Genomic DNA, 10,162 nt, shown 5'->3' on the forward strand with positions numbered 1-10,162 from the left:
ATGTGGCTATCCAAGAGATCCGAGTAGAAGTCATAGATAATCTTCTCCATTGCCCTTCTGGAAAATGTGATAGATCCATCAGGATGTCTTAGGGCAGTCATCTTCGTCTTGTAGTTGGCAAAGGACAGGCAGGCATTGCGAATGCTTTTTCCAGCTTCTGCCTCATCTGCCAGCACTTCTGCTCTTCTCTCTTTGAGGTCTTCCTTGATCACTTCTCTGCTCTGCTTAGCGAGCTTGGACGTTCGCTTGCGGTTGCCTGAGGCTTGCGCCAAGCCACGTTGGCAAATGAGCTCGAGAGTTTTTGAAGACAGTCGTCTTTTTGTGGCTCTCTCTCTTGGCGTTCCTCACACAATCATAGAGGTGCTTAACCAGTCGATCGTATTCCTCGTCAATGTTGTCAATGATGGCATCTTCCCATGTTGCTGCAGTAGTGCCAAAGAGCTCCCAGTTGGTGGTCATTCTGAGAGCTTTCTTCTTAAACTTTGCAGCCCTTTCTCCCTGCTCTATAAAGTAGAATTTTGCATGAAGGAGATGGTGGTCCGATCCTGTTTGGAATTTTGGGACAACAGTGACTTCAGTCAGGCAAGACCATCGAGTGAATATGATGTGGTCAATTTCGTTGTGGAACCGTCCACCAGTAGACTCCCATGTCCAACATTTAGATTCGGCCTTGTGGAATTGTGAGTTACCATGGATGGTCTTGGTGGATATGATGAACTCAGACAGTCTCTCACCCTGTTCGTTCCATTCTAGGTCAGGGGTCCCGATGTGGAGTTCTTTGGCTGATCTTCTTGGTCCTACCTTGGCATTAAAATCGCCAACAATGATCTTGTAGGAGGTGTGGTCTTTTTTATAGAACTTCTCCAGCTCCAAGCAGAACTTCTCAATTTCTCCTTCATCATAATTGAATGTTGGTGCATACACAACGAAGATAGAAACTGCCAGCAGTGAGTCACATCTATTCAAGTGTAATCATCAGATTTGGGTTGTTAGGCATTCAAATGAATCAATGTTTATAGCCAAGTTCGTGTTGATATGGACACCGACACCACTGACACCTCTTTTGTCGCATGTCTGAGGAACAGTTCTTCCCCAGTGTCGAAAACATTGTGATGTGATTGATGTCTTCTCGTCTCAGTCAGACCAATGATATCATACTTTATCTTTCGCGCTTGCACCATCAGGTCCTCAATAGATGCATCCGATGCCAGCGTACATACGTTTCAGTCATACACTTCTGAAGTTTCAGTGCCTATAAATCTTTCTGTTTTCATCCTATTTGGGACTCTCCAAGATAGGAGAGGGTGAGCATGATGGAGAAAGCACACTTGGTTAGTTAGGCAGATCAGCTTTTTTCTATATAGGCTACAACCCAAATTCTTTATCTTTGCTGAGACTTTATAGAATCAACCAGAACTCCAATTGTGCCATATCAGATGATACTCAGGAGCTAGTTTCATATTTGGGAGTTGCCCCTGGAGGTGCTCAGGGAACCATGTAGTGCTTAGCCCTTTGAAGGTCCTGATTCCCAGGGCCCAAAACCAATTTTCCTTTCCAACCTTCTTTAGGACCCAAAAGTAATTCCTTCTTCTTTTCTTTTCTTTTGACTTTTTTTTAAAAGGCCGCACCTGGCAATACTCGGGGATTATTCTCAGGTATCATTCTAGGTAGTGTTCTGGGGACACCAGGTATTCAACCTGGGTTGGTTGTTTGCAAGGGAAGAGCCTTATCCAGCTATCTCTCCTGCCCCCACAGCATTCTTTTAAATACAAATTTAAGATGTGTCTCATTTGGGGCCTGAGAGAAAGTTCTGGGGTTAAGGAACTTACCTTGCAGGGGGTGACTCATTTTGATTCTTGGTACTCTATATGGTCCCCTAGCATCACCAGGAGTGATCTCTGAGCACAGAATGAGAAGTAAGCCCTGAACACTGCCAAGTGGCCCAAAAGCTCAAAAAAAAAAAAAAAGGTTTCTTATCAGATGAAAAGAAACTATACATAAATTGGACTATTGAAAATTCTTGTAACTTTACAAATATTAGTAAGTGGCTTTTGCCATGTGAGCAGATAACCTTGACTTTTCCCAACACTTGAATGATATTAGACCCAAGTATTCTCTCATAAAACTACAAATCATATAGCTGCTAAGGGTCAAATGTTTTTTTTGCTTGGTTCATTCTGGATAAGGTAGTCCTTCCCAGTTATGCTAGGGATCAGAGAGACAGCTCGAAGGGTTCAGGTGCATGCCGGCTAGACTCAGTCCCTGGCACCACCTGGGCCCAACCCTCCATTCTCCCTCAAGGCAGGCACTCTCCCTCAAGGCACTCCAGCCCTTTGAGCTATATTTTTGGTCCTTAATGGCTAAAATTCTAAGTGATAGCTATAACAGCTCTGTGTCTACTATAGTTCACTGCATAAACATCAGATTTTTTGGGGGGGCTGGCATGGTTTTGGGGTACACCCAGCATGCTCAGGGGTGCTATGCACTCAGGGGTCACTCCATCACCCAGGACAGTGCTCAGGGAACCATATGTGGTGCTGGGGAACCAACTGGGGTGGGATGCATGTAAGGCAAGTGCCTTACGCCCTTCTTTCCAGCTCAATATATACACATTATAAGACACCTCCTACCCATTTTCCACAATTACTGCACCATATCTAATGGGGTTCAGACAGTAAGCAACAAAGCATAGAGAAAATATATAAATATATGCCTCTTGGAGAGCCCGGCAAGCTATTGAGAGTATCCTGCCCACACGGGCAGGACCTGGCAAGCTCTCTGTGGTGTATTCAATATGCCAAATACAGTAACAACAACAGGTCTCATTCCCCTGACCCTGAAAGAGCCTCTAATTGTTGAGAAAAGACAAGTAAGAAGAGGCTGCTGGGGCTGGAGAGATAGCACAGCGGGTAGGGCGTTTGCCTTGCATGAGGCCGACCCGGGTTCGATTCTCAGCATCCCATATGGTCCACTGAGCACCGCCAGGAGTAACTCCTGAGTGCAGAGCCAGGAGTAACCCCTGTGCATTGCCAGGTGTGACCCAAAAAGCACAAAAAAAAAAAGAAGAGGCTGCTAAAATCTCAGGGTTGGGAGGAATAGAGACGTTACTGGCACCTGCTTGAGTAATTCAACAACCAAGTGGATGACAGTGATATAGTGATATATATATATATATATATATATATATTTTTTTTTAAACTGGGAATTTTCAGTGAAACTACTTTATATGTGTCAACTCTAGTGGTTAATGCATGTAATTAGTTATTGTCAAATCCATAAATTCGATTACCAAGAGAATCCTAATATAAATAAACTGGAATTTAGATGATAACAATGAGTCATTGTAGGTTCAACAAGCATAGTACTATGGTACAGAGTCAAAGACAGTGGGGTAAGTAGATGATAACTCTACTTTGTTTAATTTTCGGAGAACCTAAAATTATTTTTAAAACAAACAGGGGATGAAGAGATAGTGTAGTGGGTAGGACACTCTTCTTGTGTAGCTAACCTAGGTTCGATTCCTTTTTGTTAGCTTTTTGGGTCACACCTGGCAATGCTCAGAGGTTACTCCTGACTCTGCACTCACGAATTACTCCTGGTGGTGCATGGGGGACCATTTGGAATGCTGGGGATCGAACTCAGGTAGTCCTCGTACAAGGCAAAAGCTCTTCCTGATGCACTACCTCTCCAGCTCCTGGAATCCCATATAGTCCCCCACCCTACCAGCACTGTGGATTATGACCCCAAAACAAACAAAAATATTAACCAGCCAACAACAACAAAACATCTATGAGGGTTGGAGAGATAGTATAGTGGTTACAATCTTTTTGTTTGTTTTGTTTTGTTTTGTTTTGTATGGGGGCCACATCTGCTCATGCTCAGAGGTTACTGCAGGAATTACTCCTGGCAGTGCCATATGGGATGCCAGAGATCAAACCCAAATCTGCCACTTGCAAGGCAAATGCCCTATGCCCTATGCTGTGCTATTGTTCCAGCCCCTTAAATAAAAATAAATTAAATATTTATGTATTTGGGGTTTTGGTCCACACCCAGTGATGCACAGTGTTTACACTTGGCTCTGCGTTCAGGAATTACTCGGGCTGGACTCAGAGGACCATATGGGATGCCAGAGATTGGATCAGGATCAGCTGCATGCAAGGCAAGTTCACCACCCAATGTACTGTCACTCCAAACCCTAAATGAAAATGATTTTTTAAAAATCAGCTGGTAACAATCATGTAGTGGCAATGATTACACATCCCATGCAGTACGGGGGATTAAACCCAGTATGCCTGCATACACAGCATGTGTTCCAACTCTCTGAACTCTCCAGCCCATACTGCTAGAATGCCAACTTTGGAGGAATTCCTAAAATCAGTTTACATTTAATTGAATTATGATAAATAATTACAAAACTTATTTCTAAGCTCAGAAGTCTAAGAGGAACTAACCCAAATGTTTTTTCTTTTTTCTCTTTTTGGTTTTTGGGTCATACCGCCAGTGCTCAGGGCTTAATCCTGGCTCTGTGGTCAGGGATCACTCCTAGCAGGGCTCAGGAACCATATGGGATACCAGGAATCAAACCCATGCAAGGCAAGTGCCCTCCCCACGGTTCTATCTCTTCAGCTCCCAACATTTTGTAAATTCAAGTGATCTAGGAAAATCTTGGATAAAGAGAAACCAGGTTAATTGTTGGTTTAACTAAATCAGGCATGTCTTAAGAGTATTTAAATGGGATAAGAATTAGTAGGTGAATATTTTAGCAATAGTTTGGAAGATTTTTATAGTCAAGATAATACAGAGGGGAGGTTATTAGTATATGAAAAGCAAAAAGGGACTGTTCTAGGGAATGTGACTGGGAAATTTTAGACCAGCATTTCCCAAAGTGGGGATACTGCCTCCTACCCCTGGGATGCTCGAATAATGGGAGGCGGGGAGTAGTCTTGGATGCAATGTAGGGGAGGTGCTTTCTGCTGGTTCCCTTAAAGAAGGCAGAGTTCCAGAGAGGCGCTGAGTGATATGTTTCTCTGTGAAGACAGAATATAGGTCAAATCCATTTGGGACTGTTCTAGAGGGATTATTGAACTGGGATTTCACTTCTGGAAGAGGCTTTAACTACAATTGGGCTGAGCAAAGGTGACTCACATTTTGACTCTCTTTAGGTGAGCTTTGTTTTATTTTACTGCAGTTTCTTGGATTACTTCATTTGCTTATTTATTTTGGGCTGGAGCGATAGAACAGCGGGTAGGGCATTTGCCTTGCACACAGCCGACCTGAGTTCTATTCCTCCATCCCTCTTGGAGAGCCTGGCAAGCTACCGAGAGTATCCTGCCCACACGGCAGAGCCTGGCAAGCTCCCTGTGGTGTATTCGATATGTCAAAAACAGTAACAACAAGTCTCACAATGGAGATGTTACTGGTGCCCGCTCCAGCAAAAATCGATGAACAATGGGAGGACAGTGATATGCTGCTTATTTATTTTATCAGGTGGCACTTGGTGGTGCTCAGGAGCTACAATTAGCTCTATGCTCCTGGCATTGCTTGAGGGACCATGTGTGATCCCCTGAGAACCTTAGATGAGCACTTTTGTTTCATTTTGTTTTGTTTTAGGACCACACCTGGAGATACTCAGGGATTATTCCTGGATCTACACTCAGAAGTTATTTCTGGCAGTGCTTGGGGGGACCACATGGGATACTGTGGATTGAATAGCCATGTGCAAGTCAACTGCCCTATCTTGAAGGATCAAACCTGAGCTCCTTGATTTCTGAGCTATCTCTCTGGTCCTCCTCGTACGATCTCTTTAACGTCAGTTTCCTAAGTCTCTTTTGGTAAACTAAACCCTGAAATCTATGCTCAGTGAGGACTGGTAACTCGGGTGCTGGATCTTGCTTGAGGCCCTGAGCAGATGCCTGGAATCACGTGATTCCCCTAGCACTGCCAGGCACCGCTGGGCCTGAGTAGTAAAGCATTAGTTCTGCCCCAGAGGGCCCAGGCGTGGCCTGGAGTGACCTTCAGCCTAGCACTATTGAGAAACCCTAGTAAGTTAGAGTAAGTGATGGCAATGCATTGAATATGCAGGCTGGGTCCCAGGCAGGATGGGGCTCAAGCTTTGCCTGCATTTGAATGATTTGAATACATAGGTTGCTTTCAAATAAGAATTATTTTTGGCTTCTTGTTACAAAGAAACCAACGTAATAGCACAGAGGGTAGAGGGTAGAGCGTTTGTCTTGTACATGGCTGACCTGAGTTCAATTCCTGGCATCCCATATCCCATTTGGTCCCCCAAGTACCGCCAGAGTAATTCCTGAGTGCAGAGCCAAGAAAAACCCCTGAGCATCACTGGGTATGACCCAAAAAGAAGAAAAAAAAAGAAAGAAAATAATAAAAGAAACTAATGCTAGGGGCTGGAGTGATAGCACAGCGGGTAGGGCATTTGCCTTGCACGCGGCCCGACCCAGGTTCGATTCCCAGCATCCCATATGGTCCCCTGAGCACCACCAGGAGTAATTCCCGATTGCATGAACCAGGAGTAACTCCTGTGCATCGCTGGGTGTGACCCCCCCCCCAAAAAAAAGTTTATTAAAAAAAAAAAGAAACTAATGCTATTTAGCTCTAGGGCTCTAGAAGAGAACATCTGACTTGTGATTGATTGAGAAATGGACTATTAGGAAAACTACATTTTGAGGAATTATGAAGTCTTCTAATCCACATAATGCTATGTAGCCGACAGTTCCAATTACTTAGATCCCGGTTCTCACCCGAAATTAAGGTTTCTAAGGGTTAAGAATTCTAATTATATGTGTGATTGGAACTCTGAAAATAATAAAGAAAACACCTCCCTATGCAGGGAAAGTAGAAAGTGTTTTTGATTAAAGGGATTTTAACTTAAAAAGCTGTGCTTTTGTTAAGGGAAAAGAAAGCAAAGTTTAGTTGCTGGAGTGATAGAACAGTGGGTAGGATGCTTGCCTAGAGTGCGGTCAACCTGGATTCGATCCCCGGCACCTCATACGGTCCCCCTAGTCCCACCAGGAGTGATCCCTGAGCACAGAACCAGGAGTAAGTCCCGAGCACCTGTACCTCCCCATCTGAAAAAAAAAAGAAAAATTTATCTTTTTGTTTTGTTTTGTTTGGCCACACCCAGTGATGTGAGGGTGGGTGAGGAGCTGGGGGGTTGTTCTTCATGGTGCTTGGGGGACTGTGCTGTACTGGTGATGGGGATCAATCCCTGATCTCCCACATTACAAAGCACGTGCTCCACTTGTTGAGCTGTCTCCCCAACCCCTGTGAATTTTGTCTTCAGGTGAAACTCGCTTGTTTCAGGCTAGCAAAATGGATATATAAGCAAGAGATTAAGGGTCTCTCTTCCTGTGCCCTTCATGTTGGTAGATGGGAAAGAGGGCCTTTTATTTTATTGATTTATTTTTGCTTTTTAGGTCACACCTGGCGATGCTCAAGGGATTACTCCTGGCTTTGAACTCAGGAATTACTCCTGGTGGTGCTTGGGGGATCATATGGGATACTGGGAATTGAACCGCCTGCAAGGCCGCATGCAAGGCAAACGCCCTACCCGCTGTGCTATTGCTCCAGCCCTGGCCTTTTACTTTCCACATGCCGAATTTGTCTAATGCTTGGTTTTCTTCTCTCCCCACAACATTCTATTGGTTTTTTTTTTGTAGACCTCCCCCTAGCAGAGCTGAAGGCCATGCCTAGCTGGTGTGAGAGCCTGGATTCACTCCAGCTACCTCTTTTTTTCGTTTGTTTGGTGCTCAGGGCTTACCTGGTTCTGAGCTCAGGCACAGGATTAGGGACCATATGGGGTGCTGGGGATTGAACCCAGGTCCGCCGTGTAAGGCAAGTGCCTTACACCCACCGTATTATCTCTCCAGCCCTCCAGTTTTCTCTTACCCACATAGGTTTGGGGTTTGACAGAAGAAAGGGCAAAAAACCCCAGAGATAAGGCTCTCCAAGTAAATACAGCCACTGATGACCATGTTCCAATGGTTCCCCTTCCTTGGTCTTCAGAAGGGTCAGCGCTGAAACTGAATGTGGCAGAATATTTCACTAGAAATACTGGGGGGGGGGGGGGGGCACTGCCTGATGCTGCCCATGTGAAAACCAGCACCAAAGAAAGCTTCTTGTCTGAGGCACATGGGCCTCTGGACAAATGTTAGGTTCTTCTTTCTATACTATTTCTACCAAACCGTCAGACAGGTTTTAAAAATTAGAGAGGGTGGGGCTGAAGCGATAGCACAGCAGGTAGGGCGTTTCCCTTGCATGTGCCGACTCGGGTTCAATCCCCAGCATCCCATATGGTCCCCCAAGCACCACCAGAAGTGCATGAGCCAGGAGTAACCCTTGTGCATCGCCAGGTGTGACCCAAAAAGCAAAAAAAAAAAAAAAAGCAAATACATATATATATACATATATATGTATATATATATTTTTTATAATTTTTATAATTATATATATTAGAGAGGGTTGGAGTGATGGTACAGTGAATAGGGCACTTGCCTTGCACACGGCTGACCCAGGTTCAATCCTGACACCACATATGGTCCCCTGCGCACTGCCAGGAGTGACCCCTGAGCTCAGAGCCAGGAGTCAGACCTGAAGACTGCTGGGTATGGAAACAAATCATCAACAACAACAAAAGAAAATATCAGAGTTCAGGGGCAGGAGTGATAGTACAACAGGGAGGGTGCTTGCTTTGTATGTGGCTGACCTGAGTTTAAATCTCATCTAGTTCCCTGAGGCTGCCGGAAATGATCCCTGAGCTCAGAGCTCTGAGCACTGCTGGGTGTGACCCCTTCCCCAAACCAAAACAAACCAAACCAAATGAAACCAAACCACTCAGAATTACGATGTCTTTTCTCTTCTCCTGAGCATTGTCTTCATCCCTACTTGTTGGGGGTGGAGAGGATGACTGAGCAGTTCAGCACTTGTTTTGCTTGTGTTAAGTCCTTGGTTCCATCCCCAGCACTATGGTGTGTGTGTGTGTGTGTGTGTGTATCTGTATTTGTCAGTCAGTCTTGCTTCCGAATTTCCCTTACAAAGATGCCAGCCTATAGCATTATAACTTTAGTGTTTTACATATATCATGATCACAATCATCCTGTTGTTCATTGATTGCCTTGAGCAGGCACCAGTAACTTCTCCTTCTTCCTAGTCCTGAGATTTTAAAAGAGCCATATTCAATGCTCTTTCAGGGTTAGGAAAATGCGACCCATCAAATGTTACTGGTATTTGGCATATTGAGTACAACACAGGAAGTTTGCCAGACTCTGCCGTGCGGGCAGGATACTTTCGGTAGCCTGCCGGGTTCTCTAAAGTAAAAGTGTGGTAATAAGATGTCGCACGGCCACAAATGCGGCCGCACACTTCCGGGAGCTGGGTTTTATAGTGCATCTTGGCCGTTGATGGGACCAACCTGGTGCTGGCGGCAGCTGGTGGGTGTGACGCCTACCTACTGCAAGATGGGGGATCTGGGTGAAGAAGGCCCAGTCCCAATCCGAGCAGGCTTGGAGATCTCAGCCCCGGGACCTGCATGCCTGGGTTCCTCTGCCAGTTCCTTCATGCATGAGGCTTGTCTGGACGTGTGGAGAATGGTCTCAGCATGACTGTGGCTGGTTCTGGAGGTCTTCGGCTGCTGGGACTCTGATATATATATATATATATATATATATATATATATACACGCATATGTATACACACATATATTTTAAATGGTTTTGAGGCCATACTTGGCAGTGCTGAGGTGTTAGTCTTGGCTTTGCACTCAGGAAACACACCTGGTGGTTCTTGGGGGACCATAAGGGATGTTGGAGATCAAACCCTGGTTCACCACATGCCAGACAAATGACCTATGTGCTATACTATGCTCAGGCCCCATCTCATTGCCAACTCTTGCAATCTCATCTTGACCATCTACACAGAGCTATTTCCAGGTCATACGACCTTAAGGTTATAGGAACATTGGTTTGCCCTTCCTCCCTGGCTGCTGGGAGCCTGTGTTTGTTGATTGCCCCCCAACCTGTCAATTCAGACTCTGACTTGTAAATATTGTCTTTCTTGTCTCTTTAATGTTTTTTGTATGGTAATTTCAGAGCAATTGCTTTCTGTATGGATACAGGAAGACAGTTAAAAAGTCAACCCTGTGGCT

The sequence above is a fragment of the Sorex fumeus genome, unplaced genomic scaffold, assembly GCF_029834395.1.
Source record: "Sorex fumeus unplaced genomic scaffold, SorFum_2.1 ptg000054l, whole genome shotgun sequence".
NCBI classification, from domain to species: domain Eukaryota; kingdom Metazoa; phylum Chordata; class Mammalia; order Eulipotyphla; family Soricidae; genus Sorex; species Sorex fumeus.